Source organism: Epargyreus clarus, unplaced genomic scaffold, assembly GCF_041222505.1.
Source record: "Epargyreus clarus isolate Ecla_fem2 unplaced genomic scaffold, WU_Ecla_fem_2.2 ptg000021l, whole genome shotgun sequence".
NCBI classification, from domain to species: Eukaryota; Metazoa; Arthropoda; class Insecta; order Lepidoptera; family Hesperiidae; genus Epargyreus; species Epargyreus clarus.
Window position 1 is genome coordinate 9,659,197 of NW_027332228.1, and position 21,892 is coordinate 9,681,088.

At 33.9% G+C, this 21,892-nt stretch overlaps 1 protein-coding gene across 1 annotated transcript in view; it reads right to left on the minus strand.

Annotated features, from left to right (window-relative positions):
- Positions 1 to 21,892, minus strand: part of LOC140750591 (uncharacterized) — a 76,399-nt gene that overhangs the window by 36,516 nt on the left and 17,991 nt on the right. The window contains exon 2 of the mRNA XM_073084238.1: positions 7,384 to 7,516. The gene's annotated coding sequence lies outside the window, so the exon portion shown is untranslated. The remainder of the gene's footprint in view (positions 1 to 7,383; positions 7,517 to 21,892) is intronic.

Below are 21,892 nucleotides of genomic sequence, written 5' to 3' on the forward strand. Positions count from 1 at the left end.
AGAACGAGCTTCCGGTCACACTTTGCTTGCGTGCTCAGTTGAAATAAAATGAACTTTGAAAAATATAACCCCACTTTCTACATACTTATTTTTGGTAATCTTATATATAAAAATCTAGTGTCACAATGTTAGTTACCGTACTCCTCCATTTTCACCAAATTTTATATGCATATTCAGTAGGTCTGAGAATCTGCTACTATCTATTTGTCACACCCCTAAGTGATAAGGGTTATTCACCCTTAACATTTTTTTTATTTATATGGCAACACAACGTTTGTCGGGTCAGCTACTATTTTAGTATAATTTTGGAACGCAATAAAAATAACATTTATTTTTGATTTTTTTTTTGAGTGAAAATATTAGAAGGCATATAGGCGAATATTTACGAAAATACGAAGGCAAGGCGAAGGATTTATTAATCCTAAATACGTACCTATCCTTAATGCCTACGTAATGCGTAATACGTAAATATTAGAGTAATATTATAATATTCGTGAATATTCGTAATAAATTTGTAAATATAAATTGGTTATATTATTTAAATTTAAAATATTTTAAAATATTCCATTACCTTTAAAAGTCCTGTTTATAATATTAACATCCTTACGGTCAAACAATAGATAAATTTAATTATTTTCCAAGATATAATTGTTATTGATTGTTTATATTCAAAACTACAGTATAAAGACATAAAATATAATCAAATCAATAGTTGTGAAACCCAATTAAGTCATTAATTTGTAAATATTAACACAGATTTTCCTTTCAAATGTTTTGTACCTTTTGTTTCCAGTTTGAGATTTGTTCCACTATTACAAGATAGGTAAGTGTAATGGATGGAGTGAAACGAATTGGCAACGACATTAAGGATTCAAACGGTCTACACCTAAGTAATGTCGAAAGTTATTTTTACAATTCGACAGACTACGTATTGTCTAGAAAATGCAACAGCGATGTTTTTGTACCGAAGTTTCCTATTTTTCGTCAGTTTGGTATTTGCCGTAAATAAACCTCTTAAAGAGAGATGAGTTTGTATCATAATTATATTATTGACACATTTCACGACAAACCTTTTCAACAGAGGTTTTGTTGGATTAAGTATGAGTCAATTATTATATGTTAAGTAACTTTTATGATCACCTGCAAAATGTCACAATGTTATGAAGTATTTAAACTCTTTAGTTATCGATAACATTTTTCTAAGACAGGCGTGGTACTTTCCAAGTTGCATTCTATTATTTTAAACGGTTATTTAAACATTAAAATAGTTTTATTAATAACTTAAGTACTTCAACATGAAATATTTTATGAGAATCCAGTCGTTTACCAAAATGACATAATTCAAGTTTTGTCTTTGACATCACGATAGTTGTAGGTGCAATGATGCAGTGCAATGATTTCGAATGCTTGATTTGTATATCATCATTATGGTGTCATTAGTACGCATTCGTTACACGGTGACCTTCGATGATTGACGAGAATCGATCATACTGCCGGTTGCAATGTTACAGCAGGCCGCACACCAATAGATAATATAGGAATAGCAGACGAGCTTGCAGTCCACCTGATGGTAAGTGGCTACTGCCGCCCATGGACATCTGTAATCAACCTCTGATACTATTAGATATTCCTTTTTTTTATAATATAGAAGTAGCAGACGAGCACGCAGTCAACCTGATGGTAAGTGGCTAATGCCGCCCTTGGACATCTGTAACCAACTCCAGATTAGATACTCCTACCTGAGGTCGGCCACAGATGCGCCGCTACGTCCAAGGACTAAGCTGGAATGCCTTGGAAAAGTATGTCTCCTTTACCACACTCTTTAGACCAGAACACAGCAGCGCTTAACACTGCTATTATGAGACAGAAATAGGTGTTGTGGTGGTACGGTCGAAGTTGAAACACAAAGGGTTCTACCACCTTCTAAAAATTGATCATCGATTGATAATATCGGTCGATGATAGAATTGATGACATCGATCGATAGTAGAATCGATGATATCGATCTATGGGAAAAACAATTATTCAAAGTCGTGTGTCTATTGCCATAACGTTTGATCGATTGAATCTATCGATGACGAAATGGTACAGCGATCGTCCGAATGCTCTGTAGCAAATACCGTAACAGCATCTAGGGTAAAATTATCGATCGACGTTGGCTCAATTATCGAAAGATTGTCGATCGTAGTTTTACCGAAATCCGTTAAAATATCAAAACTATCACACCAATTGGTCGACCTAGATTAATGCCGATAATTAGTCAGTAGGCACCCTAACTTTATTTATTTATGCACACATAGATAACTGATACAAAAGACTTAAAAATAACATTTTGTGCAAAGGTACTGCTTATTCCTAATGAAATATCTTCCAGCAGACCTGTGAAAGGAAATGGGTTAACAAATATAATGTAATACATATTATTATAACAAATATACATATATAATACATATACATAATTATGTTAATAATTATGTATATGTATTATAAATAAATTTATAATAAAAAATAAGTAAATTTAAGTATCCTATTTGTATGTTTAATGACTAAATTTAAGCTGTTAATGAGATATTATAGAGTGAATGAAATGATTTGGTGGCTCTGATTCAATGAACAGGAAAAGTTTTAAACGAATTATGACGTCATTTCTGTAACCTCGACCTTATGTAACCTATTTTTTATATTTAGGATGACATTTGGCATTGTTATTACATTTAAATATTTTTTTTACTTTATGATGGATACGTGTGATATTTCAAATGTTCAACATTATTTACAACAATACTTGGGGGTCATGTTTAAGACTATATTTTTATAGCATTGTTAAAAAGTATCTAATATAAAGCTAGGGGTTTTGCAATTGCCTTGTCACTTGAATAGCCGTATAAGAAGGTCTTATATAAGAATATATGAAAGTATTTTGCTGATAATAAAGACGCTAAATAGAGTCTAACGAGATCTTCTTTGTAAAAGACGCTTTAGAATTGCACAAAATAAGTGCTCACGCAACGGTATAGATTCCTACGTGATATGTAGGTAGGTCAGTAGTGCTATTGGCATATAGCCAATTCCGGGTAAAAACCTCGGTCGATATAGTACGTTCTTATTTTCTTGTATTAGAATATAGTAAAAAAATAACAAATATGATTAACACTAACATTTCTGTTATAGGTATAACAACAGTGCAGCGCTGCTGTGTTCAGGTTTTAAGATTGTGATGGGGAAAAATACTCATACCCACGAGGCGTTCCAATTTAGTCCTCAGGGATACCAACACATTTCTGGGCGACCTTAAGTAGGACTCGTAATTTTATCGTATCGTACGTAAAGTTGGATTACAGTAAAATTAAAATTAAATGAGAATGGGAGTGATAGCGTTTCCTCGATCGGGGTTTCAAGGTGCAAATCCCAACCACTTCTGATATTTCATAGTTGTGTGCTTATTAGAAATTAATTATCACTTGTTCACATAGTGAAGATAAACAACGTGAGGAAAGACCTAAGAGTCCTTAAAAAAGTTGTCATTGATATGTGAAGTCTATCATTTTGCACTTTGTCAGCACGGACTGTGCCTAAACCACTTTCTTTCTGAGAAGAGACACGTGCGGCGGGATAATAATGGGTTGACGACGTTTGCGTTACGCCGGTCTATTTAGAATAGGAAGTCATTATGTTGGGTAGGGTACTGCAATCATCATCAACCTATTACTGTCCCACAGCTGGGCACTGGCCTCCTCTCATAATGAGAACGATTAGACCATAATCCACCGCGCTGCCCAAGTGCGTATTGGTAGACTTCACATATTTTTGAGATTTTTTTTAATCTCTCAGGTATGCAGGTTTCCTCACCATGTTTTCCTTCACCGTTTAGCAAGTGGTAATTAATTTCTAATACGCGTATAACTTTGAAAAATTAGAGGTGCGTGCCTGGGATTTGAACCTTTGGACCCATCGATCGAGAGGCCGAGTTTCTTAACCACTAGGCTATCACTCACTGCGGGTACTGCAATATTTCTGCACAATCAGATCCCCGCTACGCTCATGAACGAGCAATGACTTCATTTTAATCGATTACTGGCATGACAAACGGCATTTCAAATACGGTGGAGTTCTTATCGAACATTAGCTGCTCGTCTAATTTTAGCGGTGCTCGTTGACCTGTACCTCCGTTGCAATTCTCGATTTCATGTTTTAGGGTTCCCTACCCAAAAGGTTGTTACTAACCTTCCGTTATCTGTTAGTTTGCACGTCTGTCACAGGGTTTCATCTCTTGAACCGTAATATATAGACAATTGTTTTTATATAAGGTTTAACTAGCATCAATTATAAAATAAAAAAAGGTAAAATAAAGTATGTCCACATGCAAAAAATCGGTTTCTATTGAACCATAATAGGTAGATAGAAGACACTTAAATTTCCAAAATGTATCTACTTCTAAAGCAACTACGATAAAAATAAAAAAAAATAAGAACGTTGACAATTTGGTAATCCGGGGTACGGAACTCTACTTTGCAAACTCGATTCGCACTTGGCCATTTATTTTTTAAATACAATCAACCATTTCCGTTATCCCCTAGCATATTGCCCCACGGATAACGTCTCGTAACAGAGGAGTTCATAATTGGCGAGCATTGCAGTCACATTGAAACGTGACAAGCGGCAAGTTGGTAAGCCGAACTCTCGCTCGGTGTAATATCAATTTGACCAACGACCTTGGCACACAAGCGTGTTAGTTTCTCTCGACTAAATGGGGGCATGACTTTTTGTCCATACCACGAATTATTAGTATGTTTTTATTAATTTTGTAGGACTGTGTGGTTCGATACAGTATCTACCCTTACCATGAGTTTTTACGTTTTTACAAATATGACTGTTTTGGTATTTGTTTAAGTATTGGCCCATACAATTTCCAAGTTCTAACACAATGCGCTAGGGGCGCTGATTGGAAATTTTATGGGCAAATACGTAAACAAATACTAAAACAGACATATTTGTAAAAACGTAAAAACTCATGGTAAGGGTACAGGCATCGCCGAAGACATTTTTCTGTTTAATAACAGCAGCGTTAAGCGCTGCTGGGTCCCGGTTTGAAGGGTGAGATAATTCAAATTCAAATTCAAATCTCATTTATTCAAAATTGATTCATATAGAATATTTTTGAAAGTCAACAAACTACCACCGCTTCGGAAGGATGGAGACATACTTCCATCCATAGGGCTCTAACTTAGTGCTTAGGAGTACCAACGCATGTATAGCCGATGTCAAGTAACACTCTTGTCTTATCGGGGGTTGACTATACATGTCCATGGGCGGCCGAAGCCTTTATTCTTATCATCAGGCGAGCTGCATGCTCGATTGATATCGGTCTGACGCGTTTCAGAGAGTTTCGGGTTCGATCCCTGGCTGTACTAAACTATCTAAATAATGGATTTAGTTCGCTGTTTTGTGTTTGTATAATCGTCTAGGTATATCCATGGGACCAATGACAAAGTGGAATCTTATGAAGAATCCTAGTGGGGTTGTGAGTGTAGAAAACATCTAAATGTTTTCTACATACATACATCTAATGATTCTACATACATAATTTTGAAGGTGGTAGAACCCTTTGTGGTTCGACTCCGGTGGCACGACTGCCACACGTATTTCTGCCTAATCACAGCAGCGTTAGGCGCTGCTGTGTTCGGTTTTGAAGGGTGTGGTAAGGGAGACATATTTTTCCGAGGCATTCCAGCTTAGTCCGCAGGGGTGGCGGCGCATCTGTGGCCGACCTCAGGTAGGAATATCTAATCCTATCTGGGGTTGATTACAGATGTCCATGCGCGACAGTAGCCACTTACCACCAGGTGGACTGCATGCTTGTCTGCTACTCCTATATTATATATTAAAAAAAAATGCTTCACAGGGAACCCATTCGCGACAGTTCGCGTAATACGTTTACGTCTTGGCACGCCTCATTAAGCGGTCTGTGTAAACTCTGTCGCAACCTCACCCACGGAGAATTCATATTTTTAAGCAATTCCTTTGTGACTTTCGGCTGTCAATAGTCAGAACACTATCTAAACATGAGATCGTATATTCACTGTTTCACCTTTTACATTTACGGTGTCATCGACAAGTATTACATGAATCGAGCCGTAAATTCTTGTTCGCACTTCAAAAATATATCGTAAGATTGTGTAAAAGGTAAATGATTTAGATAAGGTTTTTAATGGTTTCGAGTTTAAAAGCAAGCAATAAACGTAGTTATATCATTTGTAGAACGTTTTAATCTTGCTTAATTTTTAAAGCGATTTAACGTGATGCAAATTACTTTGTTACACACAAATGTAAAGTTGCTTATTGTTTTATATGAATGGTATGTATGATAAAAATATTTTTTTTAGAGGAATTTCGTATTCGAGGTAAAGTAAAGAATCCGTGTGATTAAGGATAAATCGTTACATGTAAATTTGAATTTGTCGAATACCACAAAAATGCCAAAAAAATGTTATAACACCCGTATTTGTGCGATATATAGTTATACATTGTCTTCGAAGATATGTAAGGAAAACTAAGGAGTCCACATGATTAAGGATAAAACGTTACATGTAAATTTGAATTCATCGAATTCCATAAAATTCCCAAAATATTGCTACGAGTACATCACCCGTATTGGTGCGATACATGTAGTGTTCAAAGATATGTATACCTATGGTTGACTTACATATGCGGTGAACATCTTAGTGCTCAGGTTTGTCAACGGATCTGAGATCAACACAAGGTGGAACTAGTTCTATATGTTTTTGGTCACAGATGTCCATGGGCGGCAGTAACCGCATACCGTGAGGACTCCACGATAGTCTGCTATTTCAATGTGACAAAAAATCCTACCCAGAATTCTGTGAATGACTGACATCGGTTTCACATAGATCGCTACCATTCTACTTCATTCATCACTATTAATCATTTATCATTTACACGGAAAACACTATAATTAGCATTCTAAACGACATATCTCGTTTTAAAAAAAATGTTTGACGTGTAACGATCGTTTACCGTTCACTAAGCTGCATAACTTGAGATAGTAATTAAAGTAAGTACTAAAATAGTGTTTTATATACAACATCATTCGCCGGTACTCCCACGCTCATTATTCTATAAAAAGTATATCTAAATATTAGGGAAAAAAGACAGAATTAATTTTAAGAAAACACATTTTTTATACATTATCAAACTGAATCTTAACTAACAAACTCTTCATGAAAGCGATTAAAATCGACCTCGAAACTCTTTTCATTTTTTTTCTTTAATATGATAAGTTCAGATTTCGCAAAGCTCACTTGAAAAATACACCCTGTATTTGTATAATAAACATACTTATACTTATAATATAAATGCTACATACCTCAGTCCGGTCGGTAGATTTTTGGTAGAGCGTGACGTCTACTCGGTAGAGTATGTGCTAGTCCTCATTGTGACCGCGCCGCGCTCTACCTGGTAGAGACCCACTAGCTCCAATAAATACAGCCGTTCATATTCTGCAACAATATAATTGCATTTTAATACAAATTCGCAGAATAATTAACATAAGTGCTGTTCTTTATGTTTATTCGTTAATATTACATTAATTTATTCACTATTAGATTTAACAACAATATAAATTTTAACAATAAACAATTTAACACTATTTAAAATAAAATAAAACTAATACAATGAACACTAAAATTTATAAATAAAATAAATGAGCCAAATCGTTGCCCCGTGGAAGTGTACCCGAGATACTAGCAGCATTACCTCGATGTGTTATGTTATTATTATTATTATTACATTACAGTGCTGTTCTTGATTTGAATGACATTTAAAAACATTTAAATTAAAAACATTATACACATTACACAGTGTACTCAGCATTACAATAGTATAGTGGGTGGGGGTTGTAAGGCATCAGGATTTTCGTATTACATTTTGTGTATTTTGTATATAGCTCTAAAACTGAATCTACGCCCTTGAGTGGCACTTTAATTAGGGGAGCAAGGGACAACATTTTAAATAGGACCTTTTTGTCGAAATGTATCGCAGTGGCATATAAATTAGCTATAAAGTGTTTATTTTATTCTTAGCTATTTACTAAATAAATAATTTACATTACTGTAACACGCGTACCTAATTGTATTATTTAACGCCAAAATAATGTATTATTTTATCTGCCTAATCATTGTTCATATTACGGATTAATTAAAAATCATAGTGTAATTAATAAAAGTGGGAAATAAGGACATGAAGACGACAATATAGGCATATTACATAATGCTCTCCATGATAGCGTTTACGTAATACATGCTTCATTAGAATTAATATGAGGCCTGACAACTGACGATCGAACGGCAATATGAAGAGTGTAAAAGTTCTATTCAATTATAATACCCTCTTGTGAATATATATTATAGTTGTTTCGAAGAATTTCGTACTCAAAGGTCATGTCGCTTGTGTAATAGGTCGCGGTGATTAATTTTTGGACCACAGGAAGTTGTTTTGAAACGAAGGTTACCAAATGATCATATTTCAGGTCATTAACATAATTTGGCTTTTATTATACGTTAATTGAATGTTATATATTAATTTGTTTGTTGTGGTTTTACAATATATACAAGCTAAATAAATAAAAATGGAATAAATTGTTAAAAATCCAAAAGTACAATATAATTTAAAGTCAGAGTCAAATCACTGCCTCTAGGAGGGTACCAAGAAGACGAACTGTACCCTTACCATGAGTGTTACGTTTTGACAAATATGACTATTTTGGTATTTGTTTACGTATTGGCCCATACGATTTCCTAGTTCTGACACAATCCGCTAGGGGCGCTGATTGGAATTTGTATGGGCAAATACGAAAAGCAAATACCAAAACAGTCATATTTGTCGAAACGTAAAAACTCCTGGTAAGGGTACTGTATTGCCACGTTGTGTCACCAAAGTTTTTCTTTATACAAAATATTTAGAACTATTTGAATATCCCGAAACGTAAACCAGTCTACGCGATAGTTTTCCGCTCAAAATATGAATTAAGAATAACTTTACACTTGCAAAAACCAGCAAATACTCACCTCAAATAACATTACACCTTCATTCCATACATTACACATGAAAATCACGTATAAATTATATCGTACATAACAAGACCTGCGCAACAAAATTATACTATTTGTCGTTCAAGTAAAACATTACATACATAATAACGCTTATTTTCAACATACATAAGTACTGTGTCGAATTGTCGGTATGTTGAAGAAACCAGTGACATAATGGTGTCATAATGATTTACTTACGGTATTTGCTTTATTCTTTGGCTTAGTTAAAGGTAGAACTCGTGGTTCGGTTACGATGGCACCCTCATTTCTGTCTTATAACAGTGGAATTAATGTGCTGTGTTCTCAATTGATTGGCGTAAACGTTTGGCGGGTTTATGGATTTGAACTTAGTCTTCATGAGTAGAAACATATCTTTGATCGACGTCAAGTCTCTTGTCCTATTTTGTGTCGATTACAAATGTTTATGTCAATACCACTAAAATTACACAGGCTTGTTTTCTGTATTGTTCACAGACGGATTGAGTACGAATATCAAAGTCTTGCTTTACTTTTTTACTTCAAATTATATTGACCTATCAGGAACCGTATCTATTCCGGGTCCTATGACGCAGCAATCAACCCGATGTTGAAATCAACACCACCATCACAGAGGAATTATATAAATTTAAAGTGAAAATAAAGCTTCATAATTTAATTTGTTTAAACAAAAAATATAATGAACCATAAAAGTGGGTTGGTTCGTGCTTTAATTATAAAAAGGTCCTAGCAACCGAATTCTTTAGTGTGATCGGGTCACCTGATCACCTCATTAAGGTTTTCTGTTAGAATATTAAAAGTTGTTAAGTCTTCAAATGTCATCTAACCGGTTCGACGCTTGTAAAAGGCATATTCGATGATATAATTGCCTAGCTATTTATACGTGTATTGTTGATACACTGACTGACGAATTGGCACGTAGGCTTACAATAAGTACGATTGCTCATATCTTCAGAATTAACCAAGGTCTTAAATGGAATGCAGGTGTAATGAGAGATAATCATACCAATTTTGTTATATTATGAGCATGACCTGTAACATAAGCGCTGGGACCGACGGCCAACGACCTATCGTGTTACTTCGCTAGGTATTGACTGTAAACAATTATAATTAGCAAACTTCTTAATAACAATGTCGCGTATAGTGTCTTGCTGTCTTAATAAAGTGTCACGAGTGTCGACGATTGCAATTTAATTAAATAAGCAACGAGGAGAGATCTTATCAGTGTCTGTTAGACATGACAGTTGCTGGCAGTAGCTAGGCTTAAGACCCGACTTCTGGGTACGTAGATCGAACGACAGTTTTTTGTGTCGCTGGGCATTGTCCGGCGATAATAAGATTTGTCTCAAGGCATCAAACGGGGTCGCGCACCTCACGCCCGCATCGACCTCACAGCTTCAATAATAACCAATCAACAATACGATAATTGTTCACTCACCATACCAAACTTATCTCACCTCGTTCAATACACTCTATACAAATTGACAGATAAAATTAAACCACTTCAAATGACAAAAGATATCGGCAATTTGCCGTAGGTAAACCACCTACGGCAATAGATAATCGGTTTCAAGCTTATTTGTAGATATGAATAATTGGCCAAGTGCAAGTCGAACTCGCACACAGAGTGTTCCCTACCATCTAATTTTCATTTACTTTTTATTTTTAATTTTTGTTATCATAGAAGCCATAGAAGTAAATGCATTGTGAAAATTTGAATAGTCTATTTATCACGGTTTAATAGATAAAACGAAAAACGTGAAAAGCGGGTCGGTGTCGTATAGCGAACCCCACGTATTTTCAAGTTATTTCTAGTATTTCCTGTTATAGTGGCTGCCGTAATACAGATTCTGTAAAAAAAGCAAGAGTAAATTATTACAGTTCAGAAATAGAGCCCTGTGAGTCCTGTGACAGAGGGACAGATAGTGGAACTTTAGTAATAGAGTTCCGTTTTTACCCTTTGGGTACGGAACCCTAAAAAGTAAATACATAACCAAAGTTCAATTTAAGTGTACTAATGATGATATTGAGACTTATTTCGAAACATAATTCAAACGTTTGAATAGTAAAATTTATCATGCGAGTCAATCAGTGCTTTATCATTTTGACATTTCTCTGTATCTGTCTCTATTTTTATATCACAGTATTGCCAATCGCAATTGATTTGCATCTTATTATATTGATAAATATGAAACGACAATTATACTACTTGCCATTTCATTTTAGTAATTTGCATGTCACATAACAGTAAAATTGTATTAATCTAGCGTTATGTACACCTGATGTTTTACTAAGATTTCTCTGTATGTTCCTTGGTTAGTTTTTACTTTTAATTTTAAAATTTTAATAAACTTCTAACATTTTTATAAAACTAATTTGCTGTGAAAAAATCCCTGTCTGCACAATTTAAGTTTATTAAAAATATAAGTATAAAACGTATGGATATATTTTGAGAATATAACTATTAAAGGAGATACCGTAATGTAATCAGTAATAAGTAATTTAATCAGTTATTCAGTTTTGTTGATTCAAGATTTAAAATGTCCTCTCTACTAATGCGAAACGAAGTATTGGCATATTTTGACAGCTGTAGCTAATCCTTGTTCAAATTGACTATAATTTCGTGAGTGCGTTGCTTATAAAAATCACAAATTGCTCAATCATCTTGTTATATGAAGGTTAATTGATTTATGAGATGCATTTACAGTAGATAATGGTTTGTAAATTACATAAATCAGTTCTTTAAACTAGTAAAGCGAATCATAATTAAGTTTATCATTGCGTTCTCACGTTTAGTCCTTGACCACGGCCATTTCTGATTATTTGGTAAGTACAGTAAGTGGTAGTTCCGTCTTGAACATTAAATAATTTTATTGTTATTTGTACTGTAATTATATTTTATCATAAGTTTATGTGGTCCGTTTGCTATATAGTCTTAGATGACAATTTGCTGGCTATTCAATTAGGAAAAGGATCGTACCTTAATTTGATTGCGGTTATTTTGATATCACTGAGATTCCTTTGAAACCCCTTATTTAAGTGTAGGAATCTTACAATTCCCTTAAACCGACCTACTGATAATGTGACCTACCCTGTGAAATAATTATACGTATACTAGCTGACACGGCAAACGTTGTGTTGCCATATAAATAAAAAAATGTTAAGGGTGAACAACCCTTAGCATTTAGGGGTGTGAAAAATAGACAGTAGCCGATTCTTAGACCTACTGAATATGTATATAAAATTTGTTGAAAATCGGTGAAGCCGTTTCGGAGAATTTTATATATAAGATTACTTGCTTTAGCCACGATTAGTTAAGAACAATTAAATCATATATATATTTTTAAAAACAAGCTTTTTAATATTCTTCTCAGAAAACCTTTTTATATGATAACCATTTCATTTCATAAAAACTAATTGGGCTTGTAATTTTAAGTGTGTGCCATATTAAATTAAAAAAATCTTCGTTATCATCACAAGTGGCACCGAAATAAACACCTGAATAATAAAAGTATAAAACTCGTAAGCACTTATACGGTCAGAGTATTCATAGCACGGTGGCGATAAATATTGAGCTTAATTATTGAACTAGACACACTGAGCGTACAATGAGTCGTGGGAAAGGCGGTGGCATTTGGCCGCGGGACCGTCGCGACGCATCTTCGGTTACCTAACGACACGTAAGCATGAGCTGGCAAACTGGGGACTTGAGCTCATATAATATTGAACGCGTATTGATGTTATTCGAAATACTGTTTTTTCTACTTATTATTTTTTTAATTTACAGATTTAATGGTACAGCAGATTACATATTGACAAATGTAATCTGCCATAATAATATGTACCTGACTTGAGCTCATATAGTATTGAACACGTATTGACGTTATTCGAAATACTGTTTTTTTCTACTTATTATTTTTTTAATTTAATGGTACAGACGAATATTGACAAATGTAATCTGCCATAATAATAGGTACCTATATTAATGAGTTACGATGTGTTCGTACTTGATCATTTCTAAAACTACTTAACGAATTAAAAGTTACATTAAATTTACAAGGAATTATATCAAATAAAAAACAAAATAAAATAAAGCTTAAAAAAACAATATCCATGAAATTTTAAGAGTGTCTATGGTTGGTTTGAGCCTAAGTTTTTAGCACTAATAGGTGGCGCTGTTATCTATTTTTTTTGGAGATGACAATATATGCTCATTTAGCACTTTCAATTTCAATAAGGCCATATTATTAGGGTCATTATCAATTTAAAGCTCCACTATCTTAACATTTTTTATTTCACACCCACTTTAGAATATACGTCCTTAAGATATATCTTAATATCCTAAACGTTTCGATTAAATACAGCTTAAGAATTTACGAAGCAAGTGGAATGCGTGCTAACGATCAACTTGCACTTTTAGTTCTGGCATTCAAATCATCCGATTTACCTACGTCCTTCACTAAAGTTTACTGTAAACCAGTTTAGATAGGCGCGTATATTTTAAGAATTTGTTGACGAATCAGCGATGATGATATTGTTCGATCGAATTATTCATTTATTCCTACTGATATATCTAACAATATAGTTACTAAGGTTATATAAGAAGTGACAACTAAAACTACGGTTTCTGTTTTGATTTTTTTTAACGAGTTTTTTGTTTTATATTCGGGTGTAGCAGACGAGCATATAGTCCACCTGATGGTAAGTGGCTACTGCCGCCCTTGGACATCTGTAACGGCCACAGATGCGCTGCTACCCCTGAGGACTAAGGTGGAACGCCTCGGAAAAGTCTGTCTCCCTTACCACACCCTTCAAACCGGGACACAGCAACGCCTAACACTGCTGTTATTAGGTAGAAATAGGTGTGGCGTTGGTACCGCCGGAGTCGAACCACAAAGGGTTCTACCACCTTCAAAACATTTTGTTTGTTAACATTGCGTAGTTCTCAGCCTAGAACAGCAGAGTACACCAATTTAAGTTTTTTTTAAATTAGTAGTGGGTAGCATTAAGTGATTAAAGTTTACGTTAAAAGTCGGTATGTATGCGAAGGTGAGGACGAAGGTGTGTTGCATCCGTGTGTAGTTGGTTTGTGAATATGTAAATCGCTGTAGATTAATAAAATTATTTGTTGTTATTATTTACTACATAATTACAGCTATTTGCAAAATAAACTAGCGAATTATTTAAGATAACAAAAATCCAAATGCTTAAATCATTAAATCATTCCCATAATTTAAAATAATCCAACGACACCTTATTAAGTATAATTCGTCAAGCCGTTTGTGCACGGCGTTTATGTATAGTGATGCTCGAATAATTATAGTTTAAAAACTAAAAACAACACTAAAATCGTTCAAGGAAAATCTCGATCCCCATGAAGAGAATGGGACAAAATTATTAAAATCGTGTATTGTCATCGGTTCTTGATAAATGGTCAACGTTTTTAATTAATCTGACCGTTTAAAGTGGGCGAAAATCGATCTCAAAGATTCCTTTACATACATACATACATACAAGTCAAGCTAATAAAAGCGTGGTAAAAATACACCAACGGGTATATATACAAACGTGTGTTCATATTGTACGTGGCTATTTAAACTCTTACGAGAGAGCTACTGCGAAGACATTTGCGAAATGACGTCTCGTATGACCGGATTTATAATTTCTAGACGATCGAGTATTGATATGTCTTCAATAAGAAAGTTTTAACCAACTTCGAAGGAAGAGGTTCTATTTTCGACCGCATGTATATGTTTATTATGATACCAGAAGGAAATAAATAATACATTATGAGAAAATTATCTAACATTGTTTATACGTCCCATTTACACTCGTTGGTAATGGTTAATCTTAACAATGGAAGTGAATTAAAATTCGAAATTTAGTTTTTTCAGGGCCGTAATTGTCAAACTTCAAAATTCTATGATAGGAATGATCATTGGAATTGGAATGATCATAGGAATGATCATCAGTTGTCTTATAAGTTGCTGCATTATTTATACTTATAATAAATCTGTAGAGAGCTCAATTCTGTACATGAAATATATTTCCAAAATAACTATCAGGAGGTGATTAGGGATCGATACTGATGCCTAAATTGCAATCAGTAAATTTTTTGTCTGTCTGGCTGTCTGTAGGTCTGTCTGTTTGTCTGTCTGTCCGTATAACCGTTATATAAACAAAAACTACTCGACGGATTTTAACGAAACTTGGTACAATTATTTTTCATACTCCTGAGCTGTTTATAGTATACTTTTTATCACGCTACAATCAATAAGAGCAGATCATTGATGGGAATTGTTGGTTAAACGGGAGAAGTTACTCCATTTTTTAAGCTTTCGTCGCGTGTGAAACCTAAATGGTTAAAGCTATACACAAATGATGTATGACGAAATGTTCTCCTTAAAATTATATAAAAAAATATCCCACAGCAGCATATGTCTATCTTTTATGGTTGACTCTCAATAACACGTGTAAGTCCCCATAGCTTAGCAGTTCGAAGCTTTCTGATTATATTTGTCTACTCCTACGTTTATAACACTCTCAATCATCCCTAATTAAAAAAGTTGTGATAAAAAATAGGGTTGTTCACCCTTAATTTTTTTTATTTATATGGCAACACAACGTTTTCCAGGTCCAGCTAGTGTCTGCTTAAACAGTTAAGTTTAAATACTTTGCGAAATCTATGACTAAATAAAACGTTTATCTTGTGAATTTGATTTACTTAATGCAAATCTTCTGTTTCCTGTAATGATTGTACCTACATAATCGTCGGTATAATATAGTAAAATCAGCAATCAGTATTCAACAACTTCTTTATCCTGTGTTAAGTTAGTAATCGGCTGGATGTCGTTTAAATTTCTATGTAGTGTGTTTAATACATTCAAAAGTGTGGGATAGTAGAGGAACTATATAAGGCATTGCTTAATTCATTGAATTTAAGTTACAGATAAAACTTACACTTTTTAATGATAATATTAATATTAAATAATTATCAATAGTAATTGATATATACAAGTAATGCATTTATTTTTGAAATCGTTACTAGCGCTCGTTGATGTCTTTTTAACGGTTTTTGAAGTTATGCATTTTTGGCGAGTATGGAAAAAGAATCAGATATTTTTTACAAAACGGACATGTAAAATTGACATGATAAAATGACCTAATAATAAAGTAATAAAAACAAGGTATTACTCTTATAGCCATTTTAAGAGGATAGCCTTCGTGATATCCCACTTTATCTTAAGGTTTTATCTTAATGCTTTTACTTTATTTTTCTAATAAATACTCTAATAATTTGTTATACTTACTAATATTTTATACTAAGGGTAAGATTGTAATAAAATTCAAAACTGCTTTACCGTAGACATAGGTTGTAGAGACATTGGTTTTACTAGGGAATCATACGATTCCCAAACCTACACTTGTCAATCCTTACTAATATTATAAATCCGAAAATAACTCTGTCTGTCTGTCTGTCTGTCTGGTTGTCTCTTCTTCACGCCTAAACAACTGAACCGATTTTAATGAAATTTTGTACAAAGATAGCCTAAAACGCGAGAAAGGACATAGTAGAGTTTTTATCCCGGAAATCCCACGGGAACTAGGGAAGATCGATTAATCAGGGAATCGATCTTTTGGACCAAAAAGTCGATTTTTTTAACCGATATCAGTAAGAATTGAATCGTAAACTAAGCATTTGATCAAGTGATGATCTTTAGCAAAGTTGTTGTCCATGAGCCCACGGAGGTTTCAGAGTGGGTACGACCAATTTTCGCCAGATGGCGCCACTGTCATTCCAATGAAGGTACGAATTCAGTTTTGTGTATGTTAGTATGTCATATTATTTACTTTTAAACGCGGGCGAAGCCGCGGGCAAAAAGTAGTTTAACATAAGATGACCTTTACTACTCCAGTTACCAGAACATATTATCACTTGATCCTATTGTACACATTCCTCTTCTTATGATATACTTATGTAACGAAGCGTTGTTGATAGCTGTTATGAATACAATTAGCATACGAATGGATGTTGGAAGTGAGTTTTGTTAATTTGCGACCAGTTCGTGTATCCCGGTCTTGAATAATCTGTTTCTTAATGTATTCATTATGTTGTGAATTGCAAATTATCCAATTAGTCCGATTAGTGAGACAATGATAAATATTAAGCTAAAGGCAAAATTAAATTACACCAAGTGAAGATAAAAAATCAAATGAATTACGAAAAAAAAATTTTTAAGATTTATATTATAGTACTTAATATTTTCGGAGTGAGAGTGAGCCTATCCTAAAAGTCATTTGTTCAGATAATTATGTATTGATCATCATTTAGGTCGGCCAATTGGGCCGTCTAGGAGAGCAGCCAAAATAAATAATTTAGTTTGAAAAAAAAACACATCTGTTATTTTATAATCTAAGATGAGTTACATTTATTTGATTTATGTAAATATTTTTAATATAGGCAACTGCCTAGGATTAGGCACCCAGAAAGAATTGATCCTTTGTTTAATTTTACGGCAAATAAGTGTAATTTGATTTATACGTCTGCAATGCAATTCGAAAATGTAATTTGCCTTCATAACCTGTACATAGTTGTATGTTAAAAATCCACAAAAGGACAAGATTACTTAATAATATATAATTTGTATTATATCAACATAATAATATATTTAAGTAATCATTCATTATTAAAACATTATACGACTCCAATGAATTTCAAATTTGTTTAACAAAACAGAACAAATTATCATTTAATTGTATATATTTTGCAAGAAGATCACATAATAATGTCAATTTTGCGATAATGTTCAAAGATTAAACAGTAAGTTTAATGCGACATTAAAGTCCTTATTAAGCGCACGCAATGTCGATTTCATGTGATTATTAGGGTTCCGTACCCAAAGGGTAAAAACGGAACCCTATTACTAAGACTTCGCTGTCTGTCCGTCTGTCACAAGGCTCTAACTCTGGAACCGTAATAGATAGACACTTGTATTTTTACAGATAATGCATAACGGTGGCCGCTATAACAACAAATACTGAAAATAAAATAAAGTTGAATATTAAAGGGGGTCTCCATACAACTGACCGGTATTTTTCGGCATTTTTCGATGTAACTGTTAAAACGTACTAGGAAGACCGTTGAAATTTTTACAATCGACCACTATAACTGCATTATAATAAATAAAAATAAGAACAATAAAGCATGTTTTAATTAATTTTAATATAAATTTATAAAATTAAGTGAAATATATTGAACATTTGGTGGTACGGAATCCTCCATGTGCGAGTTCGACTCGTACTTGGCGAATATTATTAACTTATCAATGTTATTTCGACACATTCTCTCATAAGCAGGTCGAAAGGGAAATACTGGGTTAATCGCCGGCGCTACTCAATCGGCTTGCGAAAGAATTTGTGACAATGGTTATACAGAATGTTACGGTAGTTATTAGTATCAATCATTGTGAACTGGCATACGTTAATCTATTTTTAGCTTGCGGATATGTACACGCACTTTTGTTGTTTATGAGATACTAGGTTCCGACTGCGACTTTACTCGCGAGTATGCATAGAGTTATTATAACCAAAAGGCAGTAGGTACGAGTATGTATGATAATACTGTTGGGCTCCTCAATTAGTTTGCGAAAGAATTTGTGAGAACGGTTATAGAGTATCTTACAGTAGTTATTAGTATCAGTCATTGTGAACTGGTATACGTTATCTATTTTTTTTAGCTTGCGGATATGTACACGCCCTTTTGTTTTTTATGGTGTACGAGGTTTCGACTGCGAGTTTGCTCGTGTGTATACAGTTATTATAGACAAAAGTCCGCATGTATGGTCATTTTTGATGTTTGTGCATCGCAAACGCCGCGAAAACGTTGTGTATACGTGACGCTAATGCAGCGTTAGCTTTAATCAAAATTTTAAATACCGTTTCGTTTTTATGAAAATTTGATGATATGATAGAAGATGAAGATGAAGACAACGCGACGTAAGCACTGCTTATAGGGTCAACAAATGCCTACAATGTAGAAACTAGTACAAGCGTCCCTATCTAGAGAGGTTACAATGTTGAAAATCGAGTTGCATTTTTAACGTTTTTAACCGACTTCGAAATTGTGGAGGTTCTGTATTCGGCTATATGTATTTTATATAAATCAAAGGAACTCTTTACTGAAATTGATGGTATTTTAAAGATATTTTATATCGAAATAAATATATTCGGAGTGATACAAAAACAGCCCAAAAAGTACACCGTATGTACTCCTATGGTCATTATTTGCAAGGATAAAATGATATGTGCTAATCCAGGTCACAGTCTGTCTATATTCGAAATTTTATCCAAATTCATGCAGTTCTTGCGTGATTGAGTAACAGACACACATACTTTCACATTTATAATATTAGAAGGAAGTAGAATAATATACGCATAGAGAATTATTTGTTCTCAATAAGTCATATTAATAATAATTAATGTATATTATTGCTATTGTTATTCACACATTTCTCATGAGAGAAAAAATACAATCTTTTCTCTTATGGGAAAAGGTATTATATAAATCTTTGTACATAGTCATAGAGTTCCTGGTATCGTTTTTAAATAATGCAACGTGACTTTTTTTATTTTACAAATGAAAAAGAGTGAATTCTGTAAATGGACTACTTACATATATAAATTTAGTTCGTTTGCTTCGAGAATTGGCTGGAATTTAAGCAAAAAATGTTTTGTAGCATAACATAACAACTACAAGAATATCTATGTCAAGAATGCAATCAATACCAAAATTAACACAACCTACAAGTTTATTAATAGTTATACACATTACATACATAATGTTAGTAACATTACGTTACCAAGCAATAAACTTTGTATCAAGTCATTGTTCAAATTAAGTTTTGAATTCCCCGGCGTCCATAATTTATTCTTGATGTGACCTTTGACGGTTTGATAAGGCAGACGATTTGTTTTTTGTCAATTTTCCCGTTTGATTGGTTTACATTTTTGATGGCGTGATTGGCGTTTTTTAAACTGTGTTAAATTGCAAAATCGTATAGATAAATGACATGGAATACCTTCTATCTTTTTTTTCTCAACGAGGGGGAAACCTTCAAAAGGTACCCGGCGACGTGGGAGCGACGCCGGGTATGTGGGAGTTTTACGCACTAAAACCCCCCCGTGGCCGTCCTCAACGCTTGTTGGAGAACTCCGGGATCTCCGACGCAACACAACCGGAGTCCTCCAAGCGCGATGCCCCGATCGGGTTCTGCCCTGGGAGAGCAGTTTTCGCCGCCGTCCTTCCCGAGGTCGCTTACTGGACGGTTCGTGCTCCCACTCTTGCCGTCCGCAACCCCGGCAGCCCCCTTTTAGTCGTCTCTTACGACAGGCAGGGGAAACCGTAGCCCTATTCTAGTCCTGGAACTACAGGGACACCTTCTATCTACAAGTTTATTTTTCGGCTTTTAAGTGCTTGTAAAGAAAAAGTTTCTTTTATTTTTTTGTCTAATTCAATATTTGTCTAATTTTAATTCAATATTTTCTTTTTATTATTGTCTATTCATTTGTGACGTTTCAATGTGACATAAATGTAAATGTAAAAAAATTCCGTGGAAAAGCAAACTTTAAATGTTGTTTCTCTATTTACAGGTATGTTTCTTTATTTATTTATTGTATGTAGTAAGTTTTATTATTGTAGAATATAATTTCATTAACAGAATAAGAACTCTATTTACAGACAACAGTAGTTTGTATCCGCTATAATAGATCAGAAATATCATTATTATATGCTTTTCCGTTTCAAAATTTGTATGCATAGATTGAATACAAAAGGATTCTTCTTGACAGCAATTTTACACAACTTGATGATTGGTGGATTATATAAATCTATTGTATTGTCATAATATTTGACGACCCGCGTGACGGAGAGGTTATCATTCCGTTGTGACAAGAAGTGGGTTCCGGGTTTGATCTCTGGCCAGAATTATATCTAAATGAAGAATAAAGATTTGTGGCCTGGGTGCTTGTGTATTTTTTGTGTGTATTCATGGCACTCACGATAATACAGTGGAATACAGGAAAAATCCTAATATGAAAAACATTAAGTATAACACTAAATACTATCATCCTAACACTCATAGATTAGTAAAGATACTTCGCCGCCTTGAAATTGAATGAAGCCACAAACGGCTTATTAGTAAGTTTTTTTTTTTGAATTCTTGACAAATAAAAACATTTTTAGAGAAAATTTACGAATAAATAACTAATACTGCGTAATTTACATAATAAATAAATAATTATTTCAAATATTTTAGGGATATTATAGCACGGAGACGTGGCAAAACTTTTTTACGCAACTATTTCAATTCTCAAATCTGGGTACATTTTCTTGTTAGGAGTGAGTAATCTTTACTAATCTATGCTAACACTTTGGTATGTAATTTAATCAAATGATGTTAAAATTAGATTTAGTGCGAATATCATATTCTCTTAGTATAAAATTATCCAAAGTCTACATAAACATAGTAAAAGCGATTTTATCGATATGTATCGATAATTTTTGAAAGCCGTTAAAGTATCTCTTCCAATCATAGATAAACATTACACACTACATAACAGTTATGAGTTAACTGGAACACAATGTTGGCACGGAACGGAATGTTTCCACTGCGTAAATGTATAGCAAATGATACAAAAAATCCTCAGGCAGTGGCTCGCCACAAATTTCACCAGGCCAGTCACGACTTTGCTGCCACTGTTTTTTCTTTTTGTGACACCTGGCGGAAGCCA